Source organism: Mustela nivalis (assembly GCF_964662115.1).
Source record: "Mustela nivalis genome assembly, chromosome: 9".
NCBI classification, from domain to species: Eukaryota; Metazoa; Chordata; class Mammalia; order Carnivora; family Mustelidae; genus Mustela; species Mustela nivalis.
In genome coordinates, this window is record NC_139028.1 from 64284513 (window position 1) to 64301205 (window position 16693).

The 16693-nt window shown below is 47.0% G+C and overlaps 1 long non-coding RNA gene across 1 annotated transcript; it reads right to left on the reverse strand.

Annotated features, from left to right (window-relative positions):
* Nucleotides 1-1173: 1173 nt before the first annotated feature.
* On the reverse strand, nucleotides 1174-16413 carry LOC309873688. The gene is made up of 2 exons (XR_014316474.1): nucleotides 16274-16413; nucleotides 1174-1400 (listed from the first exon to the last, which is right to left on the reverse strand). It is a non-coding gene; the product is annotated as an uncharacterized lncRNA (long non-coding RNA).
* Nucleotides 16414-16693: the final 280 nt, after the last annotated feature.

The window sequence follows — 16693 nt, forward strand, 5'->3', positions numbered from 1 at the left end:
TCGCCTGTACAGTGGGGATAATAAGCCTTCTCAAGGCTGTGGCAAGGATTAAATGAGAAGAGACATGAAAGCCTTTGTCCTTTGTCAAAGCTGCCAATGGTGTGAATTACAGGAAAGGAGGTAACAGGGAATGAGGAGGTAACTTTATCTTTGGCAAAGGCTAAGGGGTGGGAAGAGAGCTCCTGGGAAGAGGGCTTTGGCCTTAGAGACAGAAAGGGCAGGTTCAAAAGAGTTTGGAAGAGGTCACCATGGCATCATTCTGGGTTAGTGTATTGAATGTGTCCCTCCCCAAAAGGTATGTTCAAGTCCCAATCCCTGATTCCAATGAATGTGACCTTCTCTGGAAATAGGGTCTTTGCAGATGTGATTCAGTTGAGGTCATTATAAGAAGGAAATGTGGACACAGAGACACACAGAAAGGTCATTTGATGATGGAGGCAGGGATGGGATGATGCCAGCATAAGTCAAGTGACACCAAGAAGTGCCACCACTACTGGAATCTGTGAGGAAGTCGAGGAAAGGTCCCCCTCTAGGTCCTTCAGAGACAGCATGGCCCGGCAGCACTCATTTAGGACTTCTAGGCTCCAGAACTATGAGACAACACATTTCTGTCATTTGAAGCCACTCATTTTGTGGAGATTTATCATCTCAGCCCAAGGAGACCACCACAGGGGGTGTGGCCAGGAAACGGTGCCTCAGGGCACAGGGCACAGGGCACAGGTGGATTGGAGGGAGGGGGACACAGTTGACACTGGAAGACTTTGGTGTCTTGAGTCCGCTTGGTAGGACAGTCCAGTCACTGAAGACGATCTGGGAGGCACACACAAACGCCTGGCTTCCTTGCCCTGAGATGAAACAATTCCTCAGTGTAGTCGTTGATCGACGCTCCATATTTTCTTCTCCCACCAGATGGAGACTAGGATCTTAGACCCAATCCGTGTTCGACTATTCCCCTTTCCTGTCCTGCTTTCCTCACTCCCTTGTTTCTGACAAGCATGCCCATCTCTGTCAACCACGTAGTCACCATCCCTCAGAGTGGTTCCTGACAAACTTGCCCAGCTCAGCTTTGCGCTAGCTGCTGGGGGGGGGCGGGTAACAGAAGCACTAAGGCAGGGCCCTGCCCGGAGCTCAGGGTTACCTAGTGCAACATTAATTGATTCATTAACTAGTTCATAGAGAAACACACGTTTATTGAAAACATACTATGTGCTGTCTCCAACTGGTCATTGGAAAGGCAACAGAACCAGATGCCGGGCATGCCAGGATGGCGCTGTCTGTTAAATGACCGACTCTTCAGACTCCGAGATTGAGACCCGTGTGGGGCTCGGCGCTCAGGGTGGAGTCCACTTGAGGTTCTCCTGCTCCCTCTGCCCCTTCCTGCGCTTGTGCTGGCTTGCTCTCTAAATAAACAAACAAACAAATAAATCTTTAGATAAAAACAGACACCAAACTCAGGCTAATTGAGCGATAGACATTATTTAATAGACTTGCAGGCAGGGGTGCCTGACTGGCTTAGTCCATAGAGCATGCAACTCCTGATCTCCCAGTTGTGAGTTCAGGCCCCGTATGGGGATTTACTTTAAAAAAAAAAAAAAAGGGAGGGGGGAGGAGGCGCCTGGGTGGCTCAGTGGGTTAAAGCCTCTGCCTTTGGCTTGAAAGACCCGCGGATCCCCTTACCCAAGAATTCAACACTGCCACAGGATGCAAACAGCAAGAGGTTCTTTATTGTAGCATGGGCGCCTGCATGAAACTACCAGCTATCATTGTATTGAGGGAGCCAAGCGGTTACAGAAAAGCAAAAGAGCAGTTAATTCATTGACACTTTGGGGGAAGGGTCTTTCAGGCTCAGGTCATGATCCCAGGATACTTAATATAACGATGCTATTGTTCGTTCTTTCTGTGAGGCCTGGTCCTACGTCATTTTATCTAATCTCTACCCCAGCCTCCTGAGGACAGAATGATCATTGTATCTCATTTTACAGATAAGGCAGCTGTGCAGATTGCCTACCCAATGGCATGGGATGGAGCCCCACATCGGGCTCCCTGCTCAGTGGGAATGCTGCTTCTCCCTCTCCCACTCCCCTTGCTTGTACTCCCTCTCTTGCTGTGTCTCTGTCAAATAATAAAATTAAAAAAAAGGCAGACTCACAAGCAAATGTAAAATGGCAGTTGTGCCAACAGGGCCATTAAGAAAAAGGAGATGCTTTAAGAGTCTCTGACAGGTGGATTTGACCTGGTCATGGTGGTCAGAGGGTCTTAGCAGAAGGAGAGGAACCCAGGCTAAGGCCTGAGGTGCTAAGAGCAGAGGAAACAGCAGAGGAGCAGAGGGAATGAAGATCCTAAGGCAGGAGGCAGCACAAGAAGGAGGATCTTAAGGAAGGTCAATGGAGGGGGGTGGCTGGGAGACTATGGACTATGAGAGGGAGCTTGGAAGATAAGGCAAGAGAGTCGGGCTCTGTTAGGAGTTTGAGCTTTATTCAAAAAAGAATGAATATCAAGGGTTTGCAGTAGGTGGGTGACCGGGTCAGAAACTGAGAAACTCTGGCGGCAGCACAGGCTTGGGAAGCAGCTGGGTTCCTGCGCAGGTAGAGAGCTCCCGCAGCAGCTCAAGTGAGCATGTGACAGTAACATGAGCCCAAGTCATGGAGGATGGAGAGAGGTGCATGGATTGGAGAGACAGCCTGACCGATGGGTTGGAGGTGATGTCTGGGAGGGAAAAAGGAGGTTAGTAACGACTCTTAGTCTCTTGGTTTGTGCAACTAGATAGATGTTGTGCCATTTGCTGGGAGAAGGCACCCTGGAAGAGGACCAGATTTGGAGGAGAAAACCCTCAATTCAGGAAAAGTTCTTTGTAAACCCTATGGTTGCAGGAATATCAGCTGTTACCACCCACTCATTAAAAAAAATATTGAATAAATGCTTGCTATATGCTGAGCCCTGTGCCAAGTGCTGGAGATGGAAGGGAAGGAAATTAGCATTCGATGCACAACTCTGCAAGTCAGCAGGCTAGCGAGATGAAGGTAGGCATCAGGATGTGACAGACTTGATTTTGAAACCTGGCTCTACAGCTTCCTAGCTGTGTGACCTTGGGCAAATAACTTAACCTCTGGGTGCCTCAAGAACATCTGTAGAATGGGACTTACATTCCTGTCCCCTAGAATGTTCTGTGGTTCTAGGGACAACACAACCCAGTGCCTTTAGCACAGTGCTTTGCGCAGAGTAAGTGCTTAATATAATGATGCTATTGTTCGTTCTTTCTGTGTGGGTGGTCCTACGTCATTTTATCTAATCTCTACCCCAGCCTCCTGAGGACAGAATGATCATTGTATCTCATTTTACAGATAAGGCAGCTGTGCAGATTGCCTACCCAATGGCATTTCCCCTCTTCCTCACTGTGCGAAAGCAGGATTGGTTTGGGTGTTCATTATTCCATATTCAGGAAAGCTGGCCCCTTCTCTTGCCTCAGGGCATAAATCCTGATTAGTCTAAACTAATCACGATAATTCCATTCCCCTACCCAAAGATTGATTTACCAGTCATGTGGTCCATTCCTACCCGGTTAGGAACTTCAAAGTTGCCCAGAAACGTCCCTGTTTTAGTTCTGGTAGTGCGGAGTACCTGGATATCTGTCATTTCCAGGCAGACTAGGATGGCTGGTCACCCCAGTGGCCAGTGATACCTGAGGAGACAACATCTGTGGGGATGGGGGGCATCTGGAAAACTTTTTCTTCGCTAAGAATAAATGGTAAAGATCCACATATGGGAGGACATGCCCTTCTTTGCTGGAAGGCTTTGTTTCTCTCTACTGTGTTTGGAGATGCTGGGGCCATTCTATGACCACAAGAGGAGATAAGCAGCAAGCTGAAGATGGTGGGGTAGAAAAGTGGAAAGCACCTGGGTCCTTGAGGACCATGACTGGCCTGTAAGCACTTAGCTCAGGGTCCTTGCTAGGACAGAAACAAACTACAATACCACTAATATATATCCCCTACAGCCCAAAGCATACTGAGGAAAAATGGCACCCGGCTGGAAAGGGGCAGAGCTGGGTCTAAAACCATCTCCATCGTGGTGTTGATATCTTAATACTAAACTCTAGAACAGAGAGAAACTTTACGTTCTGCAAACCGCTACATTTGCCTAGGATAGTGTTTCTCCAAGTATATTTCTTCCATGGAGTGTTCTCTGCACAAGGATTCCATCATCAAATGGGTTTGGGGGACATGACGTGCCGTACGCTTCCTGCCACGTATTAATTTTGGGAAGTCCTTCAGGAAGGAAATCTGTTTATCTTGGGTTCACTCAGTGTTTTCTCAAAATCATTTCAGTGTGGAGTTTTTCATTTCTTTTTGTTTTCATGAAGCCTCATTGATGTCCCCCAGGTGTTCCACAGAACACAGTTTGGGAAATGGTGAGGTAACAGACCCAGAGACTGTCTGGAGGGGCACCTGGGTGGCTCAGTGGGTTAAAACCTTTGCCTTCAGCTCAGGTCATGATCTCAGCATCCTAGGATGGAGCCCCGCATGGGGTGGCGTGGTCTCTGCTCAGCAGGGAGCCTGCTTCCCCACCTGTCTCTCTGCCTGCTTCTCTGCCTACTTGTGTTCTCTGTCAAATAAATAAATAAAATCTTAAAAAAAAAAAAAAAAAAGAGGCTATCTGAAGAATGGGACCGCAGTGAGGGGCTCTGGGTAGGAGCCCCGGTTTGCTTGCGGTTGGATATGATTACAGTAGTGCCCCCTTCCCCTCTTCAGAGTATCCTAGTTTGAGATGATCAGCTGTGTCATCACTCGTCTCTGGGCAAGGAGGAGGGCTTCCTGGGAGGGGGGAAGTGAGGGGCTCTTCAGGATTAGGGATCGGGGTCTCCCCCACCTCCCAGCAGAGGGGTGTGGCCAGAGCTAGCCAGCTGGGGCTGGGGCCAGGGCACCAAGCGGCAGGAAGACTGAGGGGTATGGAGTCCAGCTGTGGCACACACTGTACGTGTGACTCGGGAAGGGAGGTGGGGGTGGCAGGACGGGGCCATGAGCCTGGGTGGGCAGAGAGGAATGACAGGCTTACAGGTTGCAGCGACACAGGGATGGCCTGGACCCAGAGGCCACACACAGCACCCACAGAAGGTGTGCTCTGGGCCAGTTTTCTCCGTACTCCAGCAAGCAGGGCTGTCTAATGAGTGGCTTGGGCAATAGAAACCGGATGCTCGATGTAGCACCCATCCGGGCAGGCAGAGGCCTAAAGGAAGGTAAGAAGCAGCCCAGGCCTGAGTTTTTACTCCTGTCCCTCCAGTCCCAAACTGTTCTTTTGTTTGCTATCTGTGTCCCTCATTGGACCTGAAGCTCTATGAGATCAGGGTCCATGTGTGTTCTGCCCACCGTTGTATCCACAGTGCCTGGAGCACTTCCCCATCCATAGCAAAGGCTCAATAAATACATGTTGAATAAATGCATGAGAGGGAGAGAAACATCTTTCTAAACCAGAAGGGCATTAAGACTTAATGAGCCTCTACAGTGCGCTGGGGACTTGCCAGCAGGCATCTCCTTTACCTCACCTCGGAGGCAGAGATCATGGATGGGCTACTGACGAGCCAGCAGATCCGATTCCTCAGCTGAGGCCCCGTTCAAGCCCCTCCACCTGCAGGAAGCCTTCCCTGTCTGAGCCACTTCCCCTTCACCAGGCTTCCCCTCCTCTGAGCTTAATAAATTCCAGCTCTTAACTGCATGCTATCCAGTGTGGCATTTCATCGGACGTCCTCCTACTTGACTGTGAACCCTTCAAGAACAGAGGCTACATCTCTGTTTGTAAGTCTCCTCCACAGCACCCAGAGCTGAAAAGAACAAAAAACAAAAAGCAACCGCATGTGTTTGTTAATTGGTAGGTTTACTTTTAAAACCGGTTCCAGCATGACCTTGACCCCAGGCACTCTTCTGGCCATTAGTGCTGCCACTTTGTGTATTCTGTCTCAGTTAGGAGTGCTTTCCGCTCCGTGACAGAACACCTGACAAGCAGCATCTTAAACAATCAGGTCACTTAATTATCTCACACAGGAGAGGGCTGGAGGCAGACTGGAGGCAGGCTGGGGCAGTGCTCCCAAGATGCCAGCAGACTCAGACTTTCTGCTCGGCCCCCTTGAGCGTGCTGGCTTGTCGCCTCACAGAACAAGGTGAAGTTTTAGGCTTCACATCTAAATTCCAGGCAGGAAGATGAGAGAAAGGGAGGAGGCTAGCCCAAGTGTCCTTTTGCTCAGAAAAGCAGAAGCTTTCCCAGAGGCCGCTAGCAGGCTTCTGCTTCATTTTATTGGCCACACTCAATAAAAGAGCCTGAGAAAACAGCTAGGTTTTTCAGATTCTGTAGTTAAGGGGACAAAGGAAAAGTGATTTGCAAGTGGGTGTTGCATGAGCCCACCAACAGTTATTGCTGTAGACGCTAGAGAAGGAAGAGAGAATAAAGGTAGTCAGCCTTGTCATTCACTCCAGCGGGTCATTCTGAAATCTCCCCAGCCCAAGCAGGACCCTGTTTAGATTTATTTGTTCCTGGGGAGACACTCTACGTTCTTGGGTATACATAAACACGGATGCCTACAGACATAAAAGGCATGGTCCATGCCTTCCAGAGCCACACAGTCAGGTGGAGAGGACGTGCTGGGCTGGCAGAGATAGAGCCGTCATCTCCATAAGGTGTGCTATGGCTTGTGCATAGAAAGATACAAGAAAAGGAGAATCTAACTCTGCTTGGGGCAGTCAGGGAACACTGCCCAGAGGAAGTGACACATGGGGTTGCAATGCGGCTAAGGCTATGAAGAAGGGGCCGGGGGTGGGTGGTGTTCCAGATACTGGAAAGTGCAGGGCCAGGGGGACAGTGGCGGGAAGAGAACGCAGTGTAAATGACGAGCATCCCAAAGTTCTGTTTTGCTGGTGTGTGGGATGCCTGATGGAGAGAGATGAGGCTGGCAGGGCCAGATCATGAAAAAGGCATGATGTCTGCTGCTAGAGGCTCAGGTCTCCAGCATGGGTGCTTCGGTAGAAGGTGGTGCCATTTTCTGAGACAGGAATCACTGAACTCAGTTTGGTAATGTTGACTGTGGGGGCTTCAAGCTGTTCCTATGGCCCATGAATTTCTTTCTTTTTTTTTTTTTTTTAAGATTTTATTTATTTATTTGACAGACAGAGATCTGGCAGAGGCAGGCGGAGGGGGGGCGCATGGAGCAGGCTCCCCACTGAGCAGAGAGCCTGATGAAGGGCTCGATCCCAGGACCCTGGGATCATGACCTGAGCCAAAGGCAGAAGTTTTAACCCATTGAGCCACCCAGGCGCCCCACCCCATGAATTTCTAAGACAGCTTCATCCACTTGAGTTACTGTTTATGACTCTTAAATTTATAGGCGCTGTTCAAATCTCTGTTCTATATTTCCTGCCTGCATATCCAATGGAGCTTTGGCTACATGACAACCATGCCCAAAACTTAGTAGCTTAACACTAGAACATTAAGCCCCTGAATCTGTAGGTTGGCAGTTTGTTTGGGCTCAGATATTGTCCCCCTTAAAGACTAAAAAGATATAAGGTGGTGGTTCCCATTGTATCCACCCCCATTTAATCTACCTGTATTAGTGTCTGCAAAAACCATTTGGCTTATGTTGGGTCTTGTGATAACCACAAGTGATAACCTCGAATGCAGCTCTTATGCTGGATGTAGTATCTTTATTGGGCTAGATGAGCATGATCTCTGGCCCTTGCTGTTAATTCTGTCAGGGTATTCTTTCCAATCCCCATTAGCAAAGAGAACCAAAAGCTGTTCACAAATAAATGAGCAATAGTACTCATTTATAGTCTTGCCCCCAAAACTATAACTTTCCTTCTCTGTCAAACAAGGTCTGCCACAAAGACCTTGGTTACCTTGACTTTCTGCAGACCATTACTCTGGTCCACCATATTGGTGAGGTCATGCTCATTGGACCTGGTAAACAGGAATATGGGGTTACTCTGAATGTCCAAATAAGACATATGTGCCAGGGTGTGTGAGAAAAAACCTACAAGATTCATTAGTCTGCTACATAGGTGAAGGATTTAGGGGGTCTAGGTCTGAGACATCCCTTTTGAGGCAAAGAACAAATTATTACATCTTATGTGCCTTATTGCCAAGTGAGATATACATGTTTGATGGATCCTTTGGAATCTAAAGGCAGTAGACGCCATGTTGAGGATAGTACCCCAATCTGTTTATCAGATGGTTGGAAATCTAACAATTTCAAGTGAGGCCCTGAGGAAGAGAGGGCTGTGCATTAGGACAAGGTCACAGTACAAATAGCTCTGCCCATCGGCTATAGCATTGGAGCTGTCCATGGAAATAGGATGCAGGTTGGGTATCTGGTAAGCCCCATAGGAGACGCATGGCGCAGAACCTCTTGTTGGCCGTGCCTTCTGCATCAGAAAACTGTATATATTTGAGAAGCAGCTCCTGATGGACTACGGGCCCCTGGTAGGGGCTGAACATGGTGCGCTCAGAAGTGCACTACATAATTAGCAGACAGGAGCTATCATGAGCTAGTATTCCATCCAGTCATAGAGCAAGGAGACAGGCATAGTAGCAATCCACTGACTGATGGAAAGGGTACATTCAGGCCTGAGGAGGTCTGTAAGACACAAATGAGTCATTGAGCAAGTGGCTCAGAGCCCCATGTCAGAAATCTGTTGCAGTGCTGTCTCTCCTGCACTCAAGCCCATGGCCCCATGGGGCCTTCTCTGTGACCAGACCATGGAGAAAGGAAACACTCAGGCGTGGTCCACATATGGGGGAGGCCCGCCTGTAAGTTGACGTGAGCCAAAAATGAACTGTTGCCACACTGTAGCCCCAAGCAGTGGTGGCCCTAGAAGGTAATATAGAAGGCAAACTCTCCTAGTGGGCAGAGCTCCAAGCAGTGCTTTCAGCCATAAGTGTTATGGGGGTAAGATTTGGCAAAGATGAAGACACATACTTCTGAGCAGTGGTAACTCACTGGCTGGCTGGTCAGGAGCCAGGAAGAAGCGTCATCAGAAGACACGGGAGAAGAACGTGGATGACCTACGGGGTGGGGGAGGCAGGGATGTGAAGATGTTTGTGTCTCAAATCTATGTTCACTAGAAAGCACCCACCTCTGAGGAAGCACACAACAGCCCAGTGGACAGGATGATTCCTCTGGCCCATGGCAACCAGCCACTATCCTTAACCAGCCCAGTGCTGGGGCTGGGACCCATAAATGGGGGAGTCACGGGGCGGGGATGGGGGCTGTGCAGAGACCTAGCAGCAGGGGCTCACACCCACCAATGCCTATCTAGCTACACCTCTTGATTATCTGATTATCTAACTTGCCACCAATATTCTCCAGCACTGCTCCATCCCTAGCCCTCAAGCAAGTGGGTTATACCATGGTCCTTCTACCTGGAAGGGGAGTTAATTATTTCTTATAGGAACTTAAACTAGCTCTGGGGTGTGGGTTTTCCTTCCTGGCCTACAGGGCCTCTGCCACCAATTCAGAGTTATGGTGTCCCTGATTTTCCAACAAAGCACTCTGCCTTGCCCTGCCTTAGCCTAATGGCCATATTTTATGATGAAGACGGAACAAGGGGCACAGTCCCACACTACTCACTGGTCCCCTGACACCCTGAGTCACCTGGAAGGCTGAGTGAGGCCGCTAGCCTAGGGATGCCCCCTCGAAGGATTGCAGGGGCGGTCCCGGAAGGTACGCAACCTGTATTGAACTGAGGGCTGGTATGCGGTACTCCGGTACTCCGGTACTCCGGTACTCCGTCCTGATTAGCGGGAATACAGAGGACGGGGAGCTAAAGGGTAAAAGGAGGAGTGGCCCCTCCTACCACCATTTCCGGTAACCTACTTGCAGACGTTGGGCTTTGTGTTCTTACAACTTTAGGACCTACTTGCAGACGTTGGGCTTTGTGTTCTTACAACTTTAGGCTACACTGGAAAGAAGTCCCGGTTTCCAGGGAGGGGCTCTTCCACCAAGGGACCCTGGAAATTTCCCTTGAATCTGAAGCTGCAAGCGCCGCCTGGTCACTTTCGGATTCCGTGCCCATGGTTCAGAAGGCCAAAAGGATTTGCCATGGTGGCAGGGTATAATCACCCCTGATTTTCATAAAGAGGCAGCGTTGCAGACACTGAGTGGGACAGAAAGGAGCACGTCTGGAGCTGAGGGCATTCCCTAGGGTGCCTCTTGTTACTTCTGTGCCCAGCAGTACCACTGCGTGGGTGACTGAAACATCCATGGTCTGATAAGCCAAGGCCACCAAGGGCTCTAGAGCCCTCAGGGACAAAGGTCTAGGTCGTCCCCTTGGCCAGCAGCTAGACCAGCTAAAGGGCTAGTGGAGGTCGAACGAAATTTAGGATGGGCAGTAGCAGGGGGAAATGACAAGCATCAGTTAGATATGCAAATTCAAACTACACTGAGAGATCATTTCTCACCCAGCAGATGAATATAAATCCCACAGTTGGACAACAGTTTCTCTTGGGAGGCTTCGAGAGAAAGGCGCACTCACACATTCCTGGGGAGGGTGCAAAATGGTATGACCTCTGTACGGGGAACATGGCAACATCTAGCAAAATGACATATGCGTTTACCCATTTCTAGGAAACTATCCCAAATATACACTGGCAAAAACCTGAATTGATGTTGGCACAAGACTGCTCACTGCAGCACTATTTGTATTAGTAAAAGACCCAGAGGAAGATCATCAGGAGAGCTGCACTTCTTCTTTGTGGCAGCTGTTGGGAAGGAGTTGGAACCCAGACAAAACATTGGGTGATTTACTTGTTCCTAACTGATGTGTACTGCTATGTGCTTGGTAGCTTACATATATTACTCTGTTTAAACTCTTCAGCACCCCTGCATACTTTCTGGAAACAAATTTGTATCTGTGACCTTTAACTCAGAAATTCTAAGAATACACCATGCAAACATAACCAGAAATGGCAACCATTCTTTATGTACAAGGATGCTTACTGCAGTATTATTTTTCAGAATTATTTGTTTTATCAAATTTATGTAGGCATGCAATTCAAAAAAAAAGAAGGCAAGCAATACACAAGAGCTTATAATGGTATCAACCATCTCCAGCTCTGCACCTTTCCATCCCAGTCTGGTCTCTAGAGGCGACCCCTTTGAAGAATTTCTGGTTTTCTATCTTTGAGGTGTAGCTTCTGTATCTTTAAATAATGTGTTTGTGTGACTCTGCATTTGCTAAGTTTAGATATTGTGTATTGGCTTCCTGCTACAGATTAAAGTAGGATCTTTTCGAGATCAAACACTACATTTTAATTCTCTTCAGAACCCCAGGACCTGGCCATGGGACTAGCAGGACGACAGTATTAAGTAAATATTTGTTTAAAAAAAAAAAAAGGAACAACCTGGGTGGTCAAGGAAGGGAAGGCGTTGGAAGCAGAGAGAAAATCATTGGCAAAATGGCTGAAGCCTCTCCTTCCTGACTAACAGGACCCTGATCTAATTCAGGGTGGCTGTGTACCCAGCTCAAATTGCTTACCTCCCACACTCTCTCGTAGCAAGTAGAGACCATGTGACCCATCCCAGCCAAAGGCATGTAAGTAAAAATTACTTATATAAGTAACTTCTGGGAGCTTCTGGGAAAGGTTTCTAAAGGAACCCTGAGGCAGTTGGCATATCCTTGGGTCCTTTTCACTCTTCCTCATTCTTCTTTCCTGCAACAAGGATGTGATTTCTGGAGGCTTAGCAGTCCTCCTGCCACCACATTCTAAAGATGGAAGACCAAAGCAATAGAAGGAGCTCAATTTTTTGAAGACACCGTTTAATTTTACAGCTTGGACTGACTATCTCTAGACTTTATGTTTCCCGAGACAAATAGTGCTTTTATTTGTTTAGGATCACATAATTAGTTTTTCTGTGGCTAGCCGCTTCATGTGTTCTTAACAGAGGGACATGGAAAAAGAACAGCTAAAATCGGATGGCTGTTGATAGTACAAGGAGATTCTGAGAATTTTCTATAATAAAGAATTTAAAAGAACTATGAAAATTATACACACACACACACACACACACACATACATATATATATAACTCATCCTTGCAAATACGATTTCCAAAAAATTTTCAAGACATCTGGGCTTCAGAGATTGTTGCTATGTCTTGTGATTGTGTGGCTTAACCTCTAAAGTCTGTAATTTTGATTGTTTGTTGATGAAAAAAGCAACTTTTGTTTTTTCTGAGTTGTTGGCTAGGTATTTTAGCGTATGATAACCTTATTCACACTCAGGTCTGGACATTTATTTATTTTTAAGATTTTATTTATTTATTTGAGACAACCAGAGAATAAACACAAGCAGCGGGGAGCAGCAGGCAGAGGGAGAGGGAGAAGCAGACCCCTGCCAAGCAGGGAGCTGGATTCAGGGCTCTATCCTGGGTCCTGGGATCATAACCTGAGCAGAAGGCAGGCGCTTAACCGACTGAGCCACCCAGGTGCCCCAAGTCTGGACATTTAAAAAAGGACTGAAGTTTAGAATTCCCACCGTAAGTTCCTGCTTTTCTTTTCCCAGACCACCTTCTAAAATAATCATGCAGAGGTAAGCCCACAAAAAGTGACCTCTGCCTCAGCCACCTTAAAGGCAATAGGTGCTTGCTACTCTGCTCTCTCCCCCTGCCTCCTGACCTGGGACAGAGGACGGTCCCTTGTGGGGTGTATTGAAACTGCACCTTGGAGCAAAATGACCATGTGGGTTTCATTTTCCCAAAGTGGGAGCTTGATACTGAGGGAGCCCCGTGCTCCTGACCTTGTGGGTGCCTTGAGGCAGAGTCTGCATATTCTTAATTCAATACACCAATCCTAGCTTCTCAATACAGTTGTCTTGATAATGTTTTAGACCGTTGATGACATTTGAATTCCCTCAGCTTTTGGGGGAGGTACAAATTCCTGTGAATTTTCTTTCTCTCTCTCTCTTTTTTTTTTTTTTTTTTTTTTGCTAAGACAGGATCCTTGGCATGGCACCTTCCTCAATATACATGAGGGAAAATAAAACCACTCTGTACTTATTTATTTTAAAGATTTTATTTATTCGAGAGAGTGCGCATGCTCACACAGGTGCACAGGACAGGGGGTGGGGGAGGGAGAGAGGAGTGGAGGCTGGCTGAGCACAGATTCCAACACAGGGCTGGATCCCACGACCCTAAGACAATGAGCTGAGCCAAAACCAAGAGTTGGTCGAGTTGGTCACCCAACTGACTGAGCCACCCAGGTGCCCCCAGAATTACTTTTTTTTTTTTTTTTTAAAGATTTTAATTTACTTATTTGACAGACAGAGATCACAAGTAGGCAGAGAGAGAGGAGGAAGGAGACTCCCTGTCGAGCAGCGAGTTCAATGTGGAGCTCGATCCCAGGACCCTGGGATCATGACCTGAGCCGAAGGCAGAGGCTTTAACCCACTGAGCCACCCAGACACCTGACAGAATTACTTACTTAAACAAAGAATTTGAAGGTTTTTTAAAAATATATCATTAAAATTGATAAACTGATGCGAAGCTAAGAACAGAGACTTGCGACTCCAGGTGGAGCTCAAATAAGAGCCAACCAAAGGGAAGTTTTTTCACTTTCATGGAGTGGTCACTTCCTGCCCCACCTCACACCCTGTCAGTCCCGTTTTGACCCCAGCCATTGCTGCCCCAACCGGATCTGTGGAGGCGTGACCCCACACCTCAGCTGATGGCCGTCAGCTGCATCGTGTTTCTCTCACTTTCTGCCCACGGCTTCTCTGAAGCCACAGTGAGAAATGCCTGTGGGAAGTCACAAGTATTCATTCATGCGTGTGAGCCCTGGATGCGGGACAAGTGAACACCCCAAGGGGCATGCTTGTCTACTAGGGGATGAGAACCCACGGATAAATGCTCCCTAATTCTGAGATGCACCCGTTCAGTCCTATGAGAGCCAACAAATGCCTTGTACTGGATTTCCAGTACAGTACAGTATAGCTCAGCCTTGTACTGGATTTCCCTCCTTCCCTGGAGCTAGCTTCCTGTAATGTCCAACTTGTTCCTGTACTGACCAACTTGTTTCCCCAATTTTAGCTCTGAAAGTCTCACAGCTTGCGGACCCCCTCCGTCCCCAACAAACAGGGATGACTAGTCAGCCTACTGGTTCCTTATACCTGCACCGTGGCTGTAGCCCTTCCAGGTTAATTCTTTGTCCCAGGCTGTTTACAGAGGGAAGCCAGGCAATGACAATCCATTTGGGTCTTGTTGGGGGTACCTGCCTGTCTCTGAGATCTGTTTCTAACAAGGGCATCAAGTTGCGACAGGCTAAGAACATCTATAGAGCACTGGGAAGTGAAAAACTGCAGTTTCTGTTTCCTGTTGTTGTGGATTATTGTCTTGTGCCTTTTGCCAGATGTTCATGGGTATGAATCCAGACAATATAGGTAAAGTCTTATTTACGAGCCTGCCTGCAGTTAGAGCAGATGGAAGAGCTCTTGTGCTTCTGTCTCCTGGAATGAATGTTTCTAGTTTCTGGGTTAGAATTTTATCTGATTCGAAGCTGGAGTGTTTTCTTTCTGTTCAAATTATGGCCTAGCTAAGTGAATTTTCCCTAGAGGCTCAGAGCTGCAAAACTCTGGTCCAGAGAGGGTTGTTTTCCCCCAGAAACAGGGAACTACCGCCCCCTAGAGGATAAATATGTGTATGATGGTTCAGGAAACTCAGGGCCACTGTTTTAATCAATGTATGCATGGTTTCTTCTCCTTGGGGGGGGGAAGGAATGTTACTGCTTAATCTTTACATTACCTAATAATTTTTTAAAAGATTCATTCATTCATTCATTCATTCATTCATTCATTCATTCATTCATTCATTCATTCGGAAGGAAGGGGCAGCGAGAGAGGATCTCTAGTAGACACCTCACTGAAAGTGCAGCCCCAGGCAGGGCTCAGTCCCACCATCCAGAGGTCAGGACCCCAGATCTCCATCCCAGCTGAAAAGAATAGTCTGACGCTCAACTGGTTGAGCCACCCAGATGTCCCTAGATTGCCTAATAATTTGAAAATTTCTTCGGTTGTTTGAGATTTTCTACCCCATGTTAAAGCCCAGCTGAATTGCGTTTGAATTGGTATGAAGTTAATAAGGATCAGGAGTGGGGGATCCAAGGGCCTGGAAGCCCAATAGATATTTCAGTGTGCTGATTTCTGAGAGATTGGTCTGGATACACTACGGGTGACATGAAATGAGTTTGATATCAAAAAGACTTTTGAATTAATTAGGCCTGCTCTGTAGAAAATATTTTGCAGAAAATACTTCCGTAATGTCTCTCAACCTCAGTGAATTTATTTGTGTTGGTTGCAAGAGATCAGTGAGCACTTATATAAATCCCAGATAAAGGGATTTAGAGTCTCCCAGGGGGAAAAATTAAGAAATCAAGCCATACTTCCAATGCTTTAAATGTGCTAGCCTTTTGTGAAAAGCCCCCCAGGCTGGGAGAAAAATAAAAGAAAACCTTCCAAATCGCAGAACACCGTGTTTACAAGAAGACTTGAGCTGTAAATTGCACTCTGTAATTTATGTTAATACATTTAAATAGATTAAAGAAATTATCTTCAAAAGGATGAATCTTTTAACAGTTTTTTCACTTAGAAAAAAATGACTTCCAGTGGAAAAAAAATGAAACTACTCAATTGAGTATTAAAACCTTTGGGTAAAAGGTAAATTTTACATTCTTAGAAGGATGAAACAAAATATGTGTAAATAACCTACAAGATAAACAAATACAGATTTAAACACTATTGTTGTTTTCAAATCTAAGCCCTTTCTTCAAAACGTTTTTGGATGTAAAATGGGAAAATCTAACTTTGGTTTAATAGCTTCATAGTCCCTGCTGAGTTACAAAATAAATATGCAGATCAGGCCCAATGATATGCAAATTCACACCAGGCCAAAAATTAGCACTCGCAAAGATTTTAAGAAACCCTTCAGTACTAAGACTCCCAATCAAGGTTCAGAGAATTCTATAAAATAAATATAAGGAAGCCCTTGATCTTCTCTGCCAAGTGGCCTGCGTGCAAGCACGGCCCAGGTGCTTCCTTCCAAGGTCTGTGAATTACGGGACTTCCTTTCACTGTTCTTGCACAGGGCACTACCACCCAGCTTATATTTTCCCGAAGACAAACAGGTTAGTCTTCATTTGGAGTGTACAGTTGGGACCCCGCCCCCCAAGCTCCCCCTTTTCTCTCCAGAGTTCCCTTTTTCTAAAATAATTTGTCCCTTATTCAATTGTCTGGAGACTCTTACCAGTCAATGACGATGGGTACAGCCATCACTAACACTGCTCTTCAGCGTCTTAATTTTGGGCCCTTCAAGGGTGTTTTTCCTCTTACTTTATGTTGATGACCCACATCTTTCCCAAGTCAAGGGAAACAAGCTACTGGCCTGCTTGAGAGTTCCTGATCCACCCCAAAAGACTTGTGACGCTTTGGGCTCTGGGTTAACGTGCACACCACACCCCCTGGTGGCCGATTCAGTGCTAGTAAGCATCAATCCCTGTAGCCCCCTGGGTGACAGCTGGAGCCCTCCCTCCCCCGATTCAAACACCTGAGCATTTTCTAACCTGTGCACAAAGGGGCCCTGTGGGTGGGAAGTCTTCCACCTTCTCCTGCATACGGACACCTTAGCTAGTGTATCTCCTGAATGTTTCTCATTGTATGACTTTCT